Source organism: Bacillus rossius, chromosome 2, assembly GCF_032445375.1.
Source record: "Bacillus rossius redtenbacheri isolate Brsri chromosome 2, Brsri_v3, whole genome shotgun sequence".
Classification (NCBI taxonomy): domain Eukaryota; kingdom Metazoa; phylum Arthropoda; class Insecta; order Phasmatodea; family Bacillidae; genus Bacillus; species Bacillus rossius.
This window is the reverse complement of record NC_086331.1, coordinates 44,188,927-44,205,569: the sequence shown is the minus strand read 5'-3', so window position 1 is coordinate 44,205,569 and position 16,643 is coordinate 44,188,927. Positions and strand designations below refer to the sequence as shown.

The 16,643-nt window shown below is 38.5% G+C and overlaps 1 long non-coding RNA gene across 1 annotated transcript; it reads right to left on the bottom strand.

Annotated features, from left to right (window-relative positions):
- Nucleotides 1-8,340: 8,340 nt before the first annotated feature.
- Nucleotides 8,341-14,997, bottom strand: LOC134529258 (uncharacterized). The gene is made up of 2 exons (XR_010074514.1): nt 14,947-14,997; nt 8,341-14,326 (listed from the first exon to the last, which is right to left on the bottom strand). It is a non-coding gene; the product is annotated as an uncharacterized LOC134529258 (long non-coding RNA).
- Between the last annotated feature and the right edge of the window lie 1,646 nt (nt 14,998-16,643).

Genomic DNA, 16,643 nt, shown 5'->3' with positions numbered 1-16,643 from the left:
GAAACCTGAAAGTTTATAACGAAATACTAAACCTAAGTATAAAATTAATATAAAATATCAGCGAGAATTAATTCGGTATTCAAAATAGTACGCGATCAAGTAGTTCCGCTTCTCACTGGCTTATTTGGCAAAATGCAGACTTAAACCCATTAATTATTTATTTCTAATGAAGTAAACTTTATTTAAAGTACATAATATTAGTCAATCATAATCGAATGTTACCCTTCCCCCCCCCCCCCCATCACATGTTAACAAATGTAGTCAATTCGGCAACAAATGTAGCCAATTTTATTCATCCGACTACAAATGTGATTCCTATAGCCTATGTATTTTGATACTCAACTCACTTCGTTTCAGAGTATGATGGATGTATTCATGCGGTTTAAAAAGCTTTGTTATTATGTAGCATGCAGGATGTATAATTGTGTCCGCAAGAGAAGTAAGGATTCGATAGATCTCAAGGGGAAAGAAAACCAAATTCGTGTTATCCAAGTAAGATGGTAGCATTTCTTATATGTAACAAAATAGTGAATTTAAATCAAATGTCATCGTTATTATCATTTCTTTAAACTAACCGCAATTCTCAGCACATAACCAGTCACATGTATAAATAATCTTACTATGGTGGATTATTGCCTCAGAATTCACTGATAAAGGCTATGTGAAATCAAATTTATTTCTAAAAAAGGTCACAGAGCCACCAGTTTTAAGACTGGAACTTATGTAGGGGCTCCAATCTATGAACTAAAACAAATCCAGATTGACAGAAAAGGCAATCAAATTTTATTTTTACTGTAGAGAATTAATACTTAAAGGAAAATACAAATTACACAGAGAATTATTAAATAAAACATTATAACAAACAATTTGATAAAATTATTATTTGAGTTTGAACTCTAACATTGCTCCAACAAAGTTGAGTTCACAAGTTATTAATTTTATAAAATTGTTATATATTTTTTTATTTTAATAACAAAATAATAACAATAATTTCCAACTACTTGTGCTAGAACTCTATCCTTGCTTCAGTAAGGAGAAATTCACAAGCTTTAGGAAATTATTGTTTTGAATATTTATTATAATTATTTGTGTAAGTTATATTTTCCTTTAAGTATTAATGCTTTACATTAAAATTAATATTTTATTGCCTTTTCTGTCAATCTGGATTTGTTTTAGTTCCACTCTTAGAACTGGTGGCTAAGTAATCTTATTCAGAAATAAATTTGATTTCACATAGCTTTTATCAGTACATTCTGAGGTAATATTCCATCATAGTCATATTATTTATACATGTGACTTGTTATGCGCTGAGAATTACGGTTAGTTTAAAGAAATGATAATAACGATGACACTTGATTTAATTCACTATTTTGTTACATATAAGAAATGCTACCATCTTACTTGGATAACACAGATTTGGGTTTCTTTCCCCTTAAGACCTATCAAATCTTTACTTCTCTTGCGGACACAAGTATACATCCTGCATGCTACATAATAACATAGCTTTATAAACCGAATGCATACATCCATCATACTCTGAAACGAAGTGAGTTGAGTATCAAAATAAATAGGCTATAGGAATTACATTTGTAGTCTGATGGAGAAAATTGGCTACATTTGTTGCCGAATTGACTACATTTGTAACCATGTTTGGGGGGTAACATTCGATTATGATTGACTAATATTATGTACTTTAAATAAAGTTTACTTCATATAAATAAATAATTAAATGCTTTAATTCTGCATGTTGCAAAATAAGCTAGTGAGAAGCAGAACTACTTGATCGCATACTATATTAAATAACGAATTAATTCTCGCTGATATTTTATTTTAATTTTATATTTAGGTTTAGTATTTCGTTATAAACTTTCAGATTTCTTCTGACATTTGTCGCATAAACTAACATGGGTTCTAAACCGATGCTTTTAACGTCATGAAAAGGTCACTGGTGTAGTTATTGTGGCAGGGGTTTTTGAGAAAGAATGATCATGTCAAAAACAACTACATAAAATGTTAAGTTGTGATCGGTGTGACAGGTATTTTGCCCTAAGAGAGAGCTTAAAACGACATTGCAAGACTTGTAAAGTTATGCTCGCTGATGAATGTTATTCTTTGCCATGAATGTTCAAGACTCTAATTATCTCGACAAAGAACTTAAAATTAAGGACGTTGAAGGTTTATAGGAAGACCGAAGACGGTGGAAGTATCATTATTGTGAAAAGTGAGAATATGTTTCAGCCCATTTATCCAGAGCTTACAAACTTTGAAAACGGATGGACACATACAAAGTATGCTTCAAGACAAAGAAGAAGCTTCGATGCCTAAGATTACGAAATATGACAGTAATCTGCATGAGTATGTTGATCGTGATGATGGCTGTGTCGATGATAGCTGAGAAGATGATGAGGATAATGACTATGCAGCTGGTGTTAAAAACAAAGAATTTTGAGATTTACTTGAATTATGGCAGCATAAGAAATATTATATGTGTCTTGGGATGGTCTAAATGATTTGGTAGCCAGGGTAATACAATTAATTGTTTTGTTTTGTGTAGGAGCTTATAGTGGTATGGATAAGATAACCTCCATTCTTGAACTCATGCATATTTTTTCGGCTCGTAATTTTTACATTGGTGGTATTAGAGTGACTTTTATGTAAGATTGAATTCAAAGAGTTGTGGGGGTGGCTGCAATATGTATTGTGCGGATTAATATGGTGTTGTGGGTTGGTTTGATAATTTATCGCTACGAATTATAGATTTAATGTGGATTTGTAGGTATGAAGTTATTTACACAAAATGTCTCGTGAGCAACTAATGTTTTCGCTCAAGTCCCATGGTTATGTTCACACAAAGTATGTGTATGTTGTGAATCCAAAAAAAGTATTATATTTCAAATTTTCTATTTCCTTTCATAACTATAACATTTACCATGTCAAGTATTGACATGTAGAAGTTTAACTGTGTGATTAGATAATGTCTGTATGCTAAGTGACTCTTGGGTCCACGATGCCGTGAATTGATTGAGACTGTTGTGGATAGCTCAGCCTCTCAGACATTATTGAGAGATGAGTCATGATTCTGAAAGTATCTCGCGACCCCATCTCTAATTGGCAAAGCCAATCGTGGGTGTACTTGGTCCTAGCTATAGAGGTTAATCATACTTGTTGCATGGTTGCTAACATGATTTTAACCCATACGTCTTCACACATCACAAGCCTACCAAAACTCACGAATTGTTTTGAAAACCGGCAGATGAGCTACGTTTTTTTTTTTTTTGCTAAAATCGTAACAATTTTTAGTTTTGGTTGGTTTCTTTGTTATATTGAGGGGTAGTATGTTATTTGTGGGTTACATTTATGGATTTCGTGTAAATGAGTGGATTTGAGGGTTTGTATTCATTTTTTTCCTTTTGTAGATAGCTATCTATATGATTTTTTAAATAATTTTGTTAGCTATCAGAACTTTGAACATTTTTTTCTGCTTGATTCTTGTGTGTACTTAAAATTGTGTGTGAAAATGTAGCTATGTAAGCTTTGTATATTTTTTAGCTAAATTCTTCTCTGTACATAAAAATTTGTAAAAGTTAATAGTTACCAGGACTTTGAATATTTTTTGATTACTTCTGTGTAACTTGTCAGTAACAGTAGGTACTGTAAAATTTTAGTGATATTTTAGGTTATTTTCGGGCAACGTAATGCTAACATAAGGATTGGTTTGTTGAATCTGTAGTTTGTAGGTTTGAAGATATGTATGCAAACATTTTCATGTATGTCTAGCTACATTGATTTTTTAACTCTTCTGTTGTAGTTGTCCGTACATCGGGCTTCCTTCGCGTGTTCCGTGCATTGAGCACAGAATAAAGATTATTGTGATGACATCAACCATGCAGAAAGGACGTTTATGCCCTGCTACCTTTATGGCAGCTTATAACTGCTACCGTTATGAACATCAGTGTGCTGACAACCTGCAGCATGACCTCAAGCCTTGTCTTCTGTGTGAAAAGATTAATAAATTGCGGTAATATCTTACAACATGTACTGGTGTTGTCCTTATGAATTCAGACACCTGGTGTAGCTGTGTAGCTACTGCTTTAAAACCTTCGTAAACTCCAGCCATGTCACACATCAAGAGAAGATGGCTTGCGGTCTCAACCCTAGCCATAAAATGTATTCGTTTGGAACTATGCTAAAGTGTTCGCCAGGGCTGGCAAGTTGAAAGCACATATCAAATTGCACTTGGGTCCTGCTCCACCATCAACTAAGAAGCAGAGAATAGCCGCGCTTAACCCTGCAGTTACACCTAAGCCAAGCACCAGTCGAACAAATCTGGTGACGGAGGCGGGTTTTGGCCAACATCCACGGCTTCATCATTGCAGAAGTGGGGTTCTGGGGTAACTTGAAGACTTGTGTGGTAGAAAATAATTCCAGTTCTGCCAAGGACTAAAGTACATACTTGGACTCTATCAAGGTTAAAATAATTAGCCAACTCGTAGAGGAAATTGAAGAGGATGGTCCGCTGAAGTACAACATCGTGCTTGAGTGCAATTATAAAAAGTCAATGGCTACGTTTGAAGACAAGAGGCCCTTAAAAATTCGAATGTTCCACTCTTTGCAGTTCGTGAGGAGGAGGATGTCATTACTGAATACATCTCTAAGATATGTAAAGAGGTAGAAGACTACATATGAAAGGGTTCAGTATGGTCTTTGTCTGGTGTTTAGCGGCTACAACTACACATTAACAAGCTTCATCCACTTCGAGCTAGCTCCTACATCAAAATACCTACCTGCATCAAAGAAAAAATGCAGTAGCCAATCTATAAATGCTTAGATGGGCACATACATTTTAGTGTGTAATCCTGGTCAAGTTAGATGAGGGTGAGCATCTGAGCATGTTAATCAGTGCTACGATGAATTGGAGGGGAAGTTCAACTTCACTAACATCGAGTTTCCCAATCCACTTCGCCAGATCCCTCTGTTCGAGAAACAATCCTGGTGCCTACTTAAACATCTACAGCATCGACGAAAACCAGATTGTAACATCACAAGTCGCTCTAGAAGAGCAAAGATCATCACTTAACACTTCTTTTCTTGGTCTTTAAATATGCGGTTTTTGTAAATTGTGTGAATTATTGTGTGAAATATGACGATTTGTGTTTGAAATATGTTTAATTGTATTTGAAATATGCTGTTTTTCTGAATATGTGGATTTTTTTTTAATATTTTGATTTATGTTGGAAATATGTGTGTGACCAATTAGTAAAATCTACATCAATATTGGTAAAGAGGAATGATTGTGAGTTCAAAAAAATAATTTAATGTGATGAGCTTCAAGTTTTTCTTGAGTCATATATCTCTAATTGAGTTTTTTTAATATTGGACTTGAAATATATTGAGAGATATCCATTTGTATGGCGGATTCCTGGCATTGAATAATAAATGCACATATTTTAATCGGGCAGTACTTGAATAAAAATATCCATTACTTATTCGATAACTATGTTAAGTACAGCTGAGAAACACTTACTTGTTGGATGACTCTAACCCCCTTTGAGGTGTTAGCAAAGCCCTTTGCCTGTAAAAATGGACATTAATGATAGTAATAGTTTGTCTATATAAACCAATCAAGTGATATGGTAGCAAAATATTAGATGACTCTAATAGTCACGAGAAATGTGAAGATGTTTATTCTAACAGTAATATTCCAGGTCTTGTTAATTATTTGGGACTAAAAGTAAACGAAGAAAGTAGCATTTTCATGGGGAATTAAAAAAAAATACACCAAGTTCTAGTCGCCTCCATGAAATTGAGAGCACTTTAGAACAGCCTAATGCTGTAAAGCGATGAATCACCTGAAGCTTACAAGAATTAAGACTATGATGAACTTGAAGCTCAAAAGATCGAATACTGAGATAAATGTTTAGATCAAAATGACGGAAACGACTTATTAAAATAAATTATTCAGATAAGGCTTATGATGTTCAGTGGGGCTATTACAATTTTAATGAATTTGAGGCTGGTATTAAACAAAAAGACTTCAGAGGACTTAAAAGTATTAGTAATTAACATTTACATAAGATAGTGGCGGCCGAAGATATATATTGTATCACATGGAAATATTCTAACATATTGGCTGATAGGGTAAGACTTATATTTACTTCGCAAAAATGAAGAAACTTAATGCAATACCAAACAAATATGGTATATACTTCGTGAAATAAGAAATGCATGCTACATACAATAATAATTTGTTTTGTCTGCATGTGTATAAAAGTGAAAAACGAAATTCTATTTTGGATAAAAATGTTTGGTTTATTTAGTGTAATCTAATTTCTAGCTAAGGCTAGGTTCTCGTAGTACAACATCTAACATTAGGTGTAATATTCTTAATTAATATCTAACAAAATGGAGATTCATAATAACGCATTCCAGCAATTTTTAAGGGTTCGTGCTATATTGTAACCGAAATCATTTGGCGCCAAATGTGGATAGAGACATTGTAGCCCGGTTGAGCTGGATCCTATCGTTTCCTTTGGCATTTTAGCTAATGTATCCTAGAGATCTTATCCTACTGTGTCCGTTTCATTGAATATTTTTTGAAAAGTCTGTAGCCAGGGCTGAATATGTAATGGTTCAAAAACCACTTGGTCCTGTAGTAAGCATAAAATACATATTTCAGGGATGTTTCGGCTCTACAGTAAGCTTTAAATTAGCTGATTTGGTATTTTTATACAAATATTTTTTCTATGTGTTTTTATGTACCCTTGTAGCCATTTAGCATTGTAGCTATGTTCGGAAAAAAATAATTAATTTATGTTCACCGAGATAAATGGATGGGTGGATGAATGATTTATTTCTGCTCTAAAGGAAGCCATGTGAAGTGTGTTCTCAGCAAAACGGAGTTATATGTGGATTTATATGTTACAGAAAATACAGAAAAATTGCATGGTGCCTGTTAATGTAAAAGATAACTCAATCCTGGAAACTGTTCATTTTGATGCAAATAAACTAGGCGTAATAAAACTAAGAGCTAAAATCGAATATTTTGTGTGTATTTATAAATGGTTGACATAAATATTCCGTGTTGTTAAAATACGTAATTACCATTCGAGATGTTACTACTTGGAAGATTTACGAGGTTCGGCGATACGCGGCGGACTCTATGGGGAAGAAATTCTGCCTACCAAGTACCCAATCTATTCTTAAGTAGAAAAATTGATACATTAGGAAGATAATACCTTGTTTGTGAACTGGTTAGGAGTCGATAAATGTGAAAATCAGTTGTTTAAAATTTTCTGATGCCATATAAATTTTAATGTTTTGAAATGTTGTAAGTGTTTATATTAATAAATGCAAGTCTAAAATAAAAAAATTTATTTATAATGTACTGTTTGACACTTTTTACTAGTTACCAGATGTCGGGCTGTTCGTCGAAGGTGCTTAAAATGGCATTAGGTGGCTGGCAGTGTGTGGCGTCAAGTATAAATGACGCAGCTATTTGGGATGTGGTTGGTTCAGTGTGAGGGATGAGGGGGTATGTCTGCTAACGTTTAAGGACTTTGCGTCAGTGACTTGTGCGCTTGGCACGCACGAACAGGACTGCAATAGAAAGGAAAGAGGGGTGGGGACAGTTGAACCATTGCACCCTTAGGAATTATTATTCGTATTTATCAACAGAGCTAGTAACATGTCTCGTACCAGCTATGAGAAGATTGTTGAGGATAAGTTCTATGTGTGCTGTCAGGAGGATAGCGGTCAGGAAGAAGCCTTTGCGATGGACGAAGAAGAAGAGTCCATGGTAGACATCGCAGATGTACCTGTGAACACCTCCACTCTGACTATGGAGGATATTGTTGCTCTGGTGGGGGGATATTAGGCACTTATTCCAGAATTATCGATTTTGGAGCTGTGTGATGATTGTATAGTTGTGTGGACAGAGTAATTGATGGCTAGTATGGAAAGTACTGTGGAGGGGGGTGTTGTGAAGGGGGTCGGTAACACACTCTGAATGGTATTGTTACAAGGGGAGAAGATGGCGTGAAGGAGTGTGTGTTATTTTATTAAATTGTGTTATAAAGAATTTTGATATTTTATTTACTTCGACTTCTTGCCAAGAATTAAAAAAATACTATTTTCATTTGATATGAAGTGCAACTAATAGCATCAGTTGTTAATGGCTTTGCGCGTAGCGACAGTAGGTAATGGCTGAGGTGAGTGTTGTTACTATATTATATATACCTACTATTGCTATCAGACATAAAGTTGAAACTTAAAATGTTATTTTCGGATTGTAGCTGCTAAACGCACAGTGGGGAACTGGTGCGGTAACAAATGATATAAATATTTACAAAAATATATTATTTATTCATAATAAAATGCCCATAGAACAAAAACATATGACATACATATATTAGTTGATTACAAGCAATTTAACAAATTAAAATAATCATACGCTCCTCGTGCGTTCCCGTGGGATGCAATACAATAAATACAATCATTCATACAATTTAGAACTATGTGAAGATAAAGCGGGCGTGGTGGCGAAGCGTTAGAGGTAGCACACAAGTAATATGGGCCGTTAGGTTGAATTCGAAACCAAGAAAAGAATTATAATGCGGCTTGACAATAAGTGTCCAATGCCATTGTGGCATGCCCATACACAACCGCAAAAATATTACGCAAGCTACAGGTAGTACTCGGCGTGAGCAAAAGAAACGAAATTCAAACAATGACCTGAAAGGTCCAACATACATAGCAATTACGAAACATTACATATCATGGCAAAAATACAAAGGTGAAGGCACGGCCACAACGCGCAGGCAAGAATAATATATCATACTAAATACAGAAGCTAAGTTTCACAGCCGAGTACATACCAGAACGCGAGGCCAGCCCACAGTGACAGCCTTTGAGTCAGACGACCGAGAGTCTGCGACGAATAAGCTAGGATCCGAGTATATATAGGCCCGGTACAACACTCGTCAGAGCGCGCTGGTGAGGCCGCGGTGAAGTGATCAAGAGTGGCGGTAGGAAGGGGAGGTTGGCGATGATGGGGAAAGGTGGATGGGGAGGGGAAAGGAAGGGAAGGAATGCTGTGCAGTGCCCTCACTGCTTCAACACCCCTCCCTAAAGTGTCCCTGCCCGGAGAGCCAGAAGATCCACACAATGAAGAAAGTTCATGACGTTGAAATCGGTGACTGGTGACAGCATCAAACAGCAAGCTTCAGAATCGCCGCGGCGATCAACGAGATGGCTTCGAACGTAGTCACACGCTACGCAGGTCGAAGGACGCTGAAGGACAGGTCTTCAGAACAGCAGTATACGACAGCCAGCGGTTGCTATGGAGTAAGAAGTACAGAGATGAAGTCGGTGTTCAGCCCAGAACAAGGTCTCGGAGAAGGGCGTTCCCACAAGTCGCAACCACCCAGGCACAGGAGGGGACTCCAGCAGGGAGCACAAAGTCGCAGTGCCTTAGCATGCTGACGAAGGGGTCAGTTACGATGTCCAAGACACGCCAGGCAAGGGCTAGGGGCAGCCATGGACTCACGGTGGTGCAGGAAGCACTCAGCCGGAATCAACACGGCCGCTCTCCAAGACCCAGAAGCGGCGAAGCGGCATCGAGCTTCCACGCAAGCAGGAAGCCGCCAGGCAAGCTCATGGTAGCACGATGGGCAGAAGCACGATGGGCTCTCATAGGCAGTTACCACCAGTAGGGAGGAGGCGACGAACGGAAGGTCCCACGGAGACGTCTCTCGGTGAGGTGAAGCTGAAGATCGCTGGCAGAAGTCGGGCACAGAAAGCAAGGATAACAGGGAAAAAGGATGGCGCGCCAAACTAAAAAAAAGAAAAGGAGCCGCAACACCACGCACAAATCCCACAAAACACAAGCTGCAAAGACAAGTTTTAAACACAAGTTCCTAGGAACACAAACACTTAACAACAGGCCAATAGGCTAATCTCATATAAAAGGTACAATTACAAACATATAATACTGCAAAAAGGCTTACAGAAACCCATAAAAAATCTATTTAACAAAAGGTTTCACCTGGGTTACATGAGCCTTTAGAAATTTAAACTTGCGCCTACAGCGCCTTAACAAAAGGGTGTTGACACCCAAAAACTTGTCGACACAATAGGGTCCTGTCATAAGGAGGAAGTAACTTCACATTTAACTGATCAGCCATCATAGGCAATTTAAATGCTCTGCAAAGTACTAAATCCCCAATCTTAAAACCATGAGGAGCTCTAGCCTTATTATAGTTGTCAGAAACAGCTTTATGGGCCTTATGAATATTACAGGAAACCGTGTCGAGTACACGTTCCAATGCCTAGGCGTCCCGGCTGGTGTCGAGGGACGGCAACCCCCACTGGTTCAGTAAAGGAACAGTAAGCTCACGGCCCAAGAACGGGATCGAAGGTGAAAAACCAGTAGCTGAATGAAGAGCAGAATTAAGTCCGACATTAATATACTCAATATCTGAATCCCAAAGAGTCTGATCAGACCGGTAGAAGGAAATCAGGATGCTTTTGAGAACCTTATTTTGCCGCTCTACCATGTTGCCCTGCGGAAAATAAGCTGAACTATAAATAGGATTAATGGCCCATTCAAAAAGAAAATTCTTATAGATAGTGGACTGAAAATACGGGGCATTGTCAGAAACAATCATACATGGAGGACCAAACAACTTGAAAACCTGTTCCTTAAGCACCTTAACGATAGTAGCAGCCTTCATGTTTCTAAGAGGTAATAAAATGACAAATTTTGTAAAAATATCCAAAACAACAAGCAAACATACATTACCCTTCTTAGAACGTGTAAGAGGACCAAAAATATCAATATGTAAGACATGCCAGGGCGCTACAGGAGGATCAGCAGCATACAAACCAACCTTAGAATTATGAGGCGGCTTAGAAATCTGGCAGTCGAGACAAGATCGAACAAACCTTCTAACATCAGCATGAAGCTCGGGCCAAAACAGGTGCGCTGAAATTCTGCGAAATGTTTTATCTATTCCTAGATGACCACCTAGGAGAGATGCGTGGAAATAGGTTAACACTATAGGCCTCAAGACAGCTGGAACAACAGCCTTCCAGGCTCTGCCAGAAGTTCCTGTAAAATATAACATACCACTCTCCTCAACATATCAACATATCTCTAAGTACCTGCTGACAGAGGCGGTCCTGAGTCTGACATATCTTAATATTAAAGTATGATTCAGAAAAAAATTTAAAAGCAGTGATAAATTTAGTAGCATCAGATGAGCGAGGTTCCAAAGGCTCGAATTCATCGGTGCAAAACATGCGCGAAAGAGATTCAGCAATAACATTATCTTTACCTGGAATATGATGGATGACAAACTGAAATCGTGATAACCTCAAAATCCAACGACCCAGCTTACCCAGCTGATGAGGATGATTAAAGACCCAACTAAGGGCTCGGTTGTCGGTAAATAAATCAAACTCCCGAGCATCGAGATAACTTTCGAATTTTTCTAGGCCGAATAGGCAAGCCAAGGCCTCCTTCCCGTAGACACATAATCGCTGCTCAGACTCCGATAGCGAGCGACTAGCATAGGCAATGGGCCTAATCTTGCCTTCCTCTAGGTGTCCTAGGACGGCTCCAAACGCAATATGCGAGGCATCAACCTTAACAGCACTCTGTTTACTAAAATCCGGTAGAATGAGCACGGGGGGTGAAGCCATACAAGACTTCAGCGCCTGAAAAGATTTCTCTTGTTCGGGGCCCCACTCAAAAACTGAATCCTTCTTACGTAAGACATTTAAAGGCGCAGATAGAGGCAAAATTATTAATGAACCTGGAGAAATAGCCTAACATACCCTGGAAACGCTGGACTCCCTTTAAGTTTACAGGCCTGGGAAACTGGATGATAGGGGCAATCTTGTCAGGATCCCTAAGGATAACCCAAGAATTTAACAGATTTTTTTCCTAGTGTAACCTTCTTGGGGTTAACAGTGAGATTGGCCCCTCGTAAACGAGAAAGAACTTCAATCAAGTGAGTAATGTGATCCTCAAGGGTGTTACTATAAACAATGATGTCATCGACATAATTAAACACATAATCATACTTGAGATCAGATAAGACATGATCGAGGATCCGGCTCATAGCCTGACTGCCAAAACTAACACCCATAGGTACACAATTAAATTCAAAATGGCCAAAAGGAGTTGAAAATGCGGTATACCCATGGCAACTAGGATCTAAGAGGCACTGGTGAAAACTTTGATTCAAGTCAATAACCGAAAAATATCTGGCCTTACCTAGATGTTGAAGAGCAGACTCAACAGTGGGGAGCGGATAAACATCGTCTTTTGCAATTTTATGGTTCAAAGAAATGTAGTTATGTACCATACGCAGGCTCGCACCATCTTTTTTACGCACTAAAAAAGTGGGAGTGCAAAAATCAGATGTAGAATGAGAAATTATACCAGCGGCTAAGAGCTTATCCACAATGTCAAGCATGGCCTGCAGTTTAGCGGGAGAAAACTTGAGATATTTAGCGCGGACGGACACTTCATCCTTTAAGTAGAACTTATAGGGCAAAATGTCACAGTGTCCTAATTTAGAGGTGATAACATCGGAAAAGGTGTGAACTAGGTCGGCAATAGCCTGTCCTTGAACAATGCTATCAGCATCGCGACAATCAAAAATAACGGAATTACTAGGCTGCGATCGTAAGGGAACTTTCACAGAAGGGGCAAAGTCAAACCGGAGCTCACGCTGGCCCACATACAGGACACATCGATTCTTGCTCAAAAAATCTAAACCCAAAATAAAATTAGGTGAAAGACCAGGAACAACAATAAACTTCCAATTCCAGGTAAAATGCTTAATCTTAAAGTGAATAACCACGAACTTGTTTGCGCGAAGGCACTCGCCATTCGCCACACAAATATTAATCTGACTCTTAGAAAATATACGAAAAGAAAACTTAGGTAATGTTTCTATTAAAGTCTGGAGAAATATCTCACTAATAGCCGAGCACGTAGCACCGGTATCGTCTAAGGCCGAAAAGAAACGCTCGTGAATACACACGGGCAAGAAATTCAGAAAAACAGAGTTGGAGGCTTTCCTATAGAAGCGACAGAAACGACCTCTTTTCTGTCCTGTCAATGGCCGTTTCCCGGACAATTATTCCGGTAATGACCCAATCCCATACAAGAAAAACATCTACGAGCATTAACATCAACGCGTGCCTGACCACAATCCTCAGTCACATGTCCAAACATGCAACAGTTTGCGCAACGAGCGCGAGTGTATTTTGGAACATACTGTAATTGCTGCGCGGAAGTGGCAACAGCGCCGCCAGTCAAACGCCGATGCGGCTGCGTAGTTTCAAGAGGCGGGGCAGACTGACGGCCACCAGGAGGAATTACACTAGCCGCACCGCCCGGAAGGGCGCGCACGTGAGCTGTCATGAAAGCGAGGCGAAAAAGAAAATGCTGATGACTATTATCTTCATACGTGCGTAAAACACTAGAGTCAGCATCGTGTGCGTCACTGCCACGAAAATCTGAGGTAACCTGCTGTGAAATCCGCTGTCACAAACACGTGACACAGACATAGGCTTGGGGGGAGGCAAGAACTCAGCCTCGTATTTAGACACCGCCAATAACCGCGCCTCTACCTCACTACCCCAAGCACGCAAAGCATCAATGGTAGTAGGTGGAGCTAACATGCCACAGTGGGTGAGCACATGAGGCGCAAAGTTGCCTAAAATAAGCTGTACTAACTAAGGCTCAGCCATGTCAATTTCCAAAACATCGGCATAGGTGACAACCTCATCAATGTAATGAGTGACTGACTCATTAGGATTCTGAAACCTGAAAATTAAATCGCGCTTACACGCATCCATGACACGCGGCGGACACATGGCACGAAGTACCGAAATCTTAAATGTATAGAAATCTACATTCTGTACAATAGCCTCTGTTAACCTAGACACATACACGCCAGTACACTTACTAAGCAGAGCTTTCATAAAAGTGCCAGCTGACACCAAATTCAATTTAGCGAGGCGCTCAGCCTGTAACAAAAAATCTAGAATAGGCCTGGGCTCACTACCACTCAACACAGGAAGGGATTTGAGAACAGAGAAAAACAATTTTTGGGAAAAGAAAATATAAAGAGCCGGACTTACTTCCAGCGTAGCCTGCCCCGTCGGAACACCAGATAGGACGTCACTGACCTCGTGTATGAATTGAACGAGCCGGGCGCGCATGTCAGCTATGGTGTCGCTCGCCGCGGCATGCCGGCAAAACCACTGCCGAAGCAGAGTAGTGCAGAAGTTGTAGCCGCCAAACCCACAACTGAAAAGGAGAAAACAGGGAGGGGTTTTTACTATAAAACCCACGGCAGTGAGGAACTGGTGCTGTAACAAATGATATAAATCTTTACAAAAAATATATTGTTTATTCATAATAAAATGCCCATAGAGCGAAAACATATGACATGCATATATGAGTTGATTACAAGCAATTTAGCAAATTATAATAATCATGCACTCCTCGTGCATTCCCGCAGAATGTAATACAATAAATACAATCATTCATACAATTTAAAACTATGTGAAGATAAAGCGGGCGTGGTGGCGAAGCGTTAGAGGTAGCACACAAGTAATATGGGCCGTTAGGTTGAATTCGAAATCAAGAAAAGAATTACAATGCGGCTTGACAATAAGTGTCCAATGCCATCGTGGCATGCCCATACACAACCGCAAAAATATTACGCAAGCTACAGGTAGTACTCGGCGTGAGCAAAAGAAACGAAATTCAAACAATGACCTGAAGGGTCCAACATAGATAGCAATTACGAAACATTACATCATATCATGGCAAAAATACAAAGGTGAAGGCACGGCCACAATGCGCAGGCAAGAATAATATATCATACTAAATACAGAAGCTAAGTTTCACAGCCGAGTACATACCAGAACGCGAGGCCAGCCCACAGTGTCAGCCTTCGAGTCAGACGACCGAGAGACTGCGACGAATAAGCTAGGAGCCGAGTATATATAGGCCCGGTACAACACTCGTCAGAGCGCGCTGGTGAGGCGGCGGTGAAGGAACGAGGAGGGGGGAAGGTAGGGGAGGTTGTGAGGAAGGGGAAAGGAGGGAAAGGAATGGTGTACAGTGCCCACACTGCTTCAGGATGTGGTCTCTCGTGAAGATAGGGGAACATCTAATACTGTACAAATGTGAATCGGTATTTTTGTTTGTAGCATAATATTCTCGTAAACGATTAATGTTGCGTGTGTTTTTGTTTCATTAGAAATTTTAGGGTTAGTTGGATATATACCCAAACATTAAAAATATCTGCTTCCATGTAGCTCTTTAAACACGTGTACGCAAACATGCTCCTGCTTATAACAGAGAAATGTAAATATATACACAAACATTAAAATGTCTGCTTCCGTGCAGCTCTTTAAACACGTGTACGCAAACATGTTCCTACTTAGTAGAGATACTTAGGCTATCTTCTTGTGGGTTAGGACTCTGTAAAATTTCTGGTTCTTGTGACGACTATGAAGTAGTAAGTAATTAAATTTGATGGAAGAAAAAGTTTTTAAGTATTATTACTATAACCATCGCATCCGCAACACTGTTACTTTGATGTATATAGTTTATGTTTTTTTTTAAGTATATTTTCCATTTTTTGTACATCTTTTCCGTTTTTGTATATAGTTTCCGTTTAGATTATATAGATTTTTTTTCTTTTTTTGAGGACTTTATATAGTGAAAAGCCTGGTTTATTTCAATAAATATGATTTTACCTACAAATTGTTTATTATTTTAACATAACACCTGCATTCCGCAAAGTAATCATATTTAAAATTGACTCTGAGAAATGAAAATCTATATGCAAACATTAAAATATCTGCTTCCATGCAGTTTTTTAACACGAGTACGCAAACATATTACTACTTAGAAGATACGTTAATAAAAATATTGTTTGAGAGTGAGGCTCTGAAATTTTTTTTGGCCCTGAACTGTGTAGTAATAAGTAATAAAATTAATTCAACTGTATATTTTTTTAAATTATTATTACTATAAGCATCGATTCCGCAACGATGAGATGATTCTTTTGATATATGACACCATATATCACAGACTATACATATAAACATCATAAATGATTATGTCTTTAAGAAAAAATGGTGGTCAAAAACAAAATGACTGCGAGTTTTTTAAATTGTTCTTCTATAAGACTCATAACAACACTGTTGGGAAATATAAACACACCCCTACATACATTGCATGTCTTTAAGAATAAATAGTGGTCACAACAACAAAATGACTGTGGATTTTGTGGATTTTTTGTTCTATAAGGCTCATAGCATAAATGGTGGTTACAAAACCAAATGACTGTGGATTTTGTGGGTTACATAATTTTTTTTACCAAATTTTGTGAATATTTTGGTCTATAAGGGTCATAACAACACTGGTAGGAAACATAAACTCGACCTTACATTCACTAACATACTTTAGAAACCTACACCCGATGATGACATCCATCCTATGGAATCAAGATTGGGGTCTCCACTAAACAAGATGGCTGCTTCCAGCAGACTATAATGCATGGGTATGAGTGGGGAGGATGATGTCATCGAATGAAAAGTGCAATGCT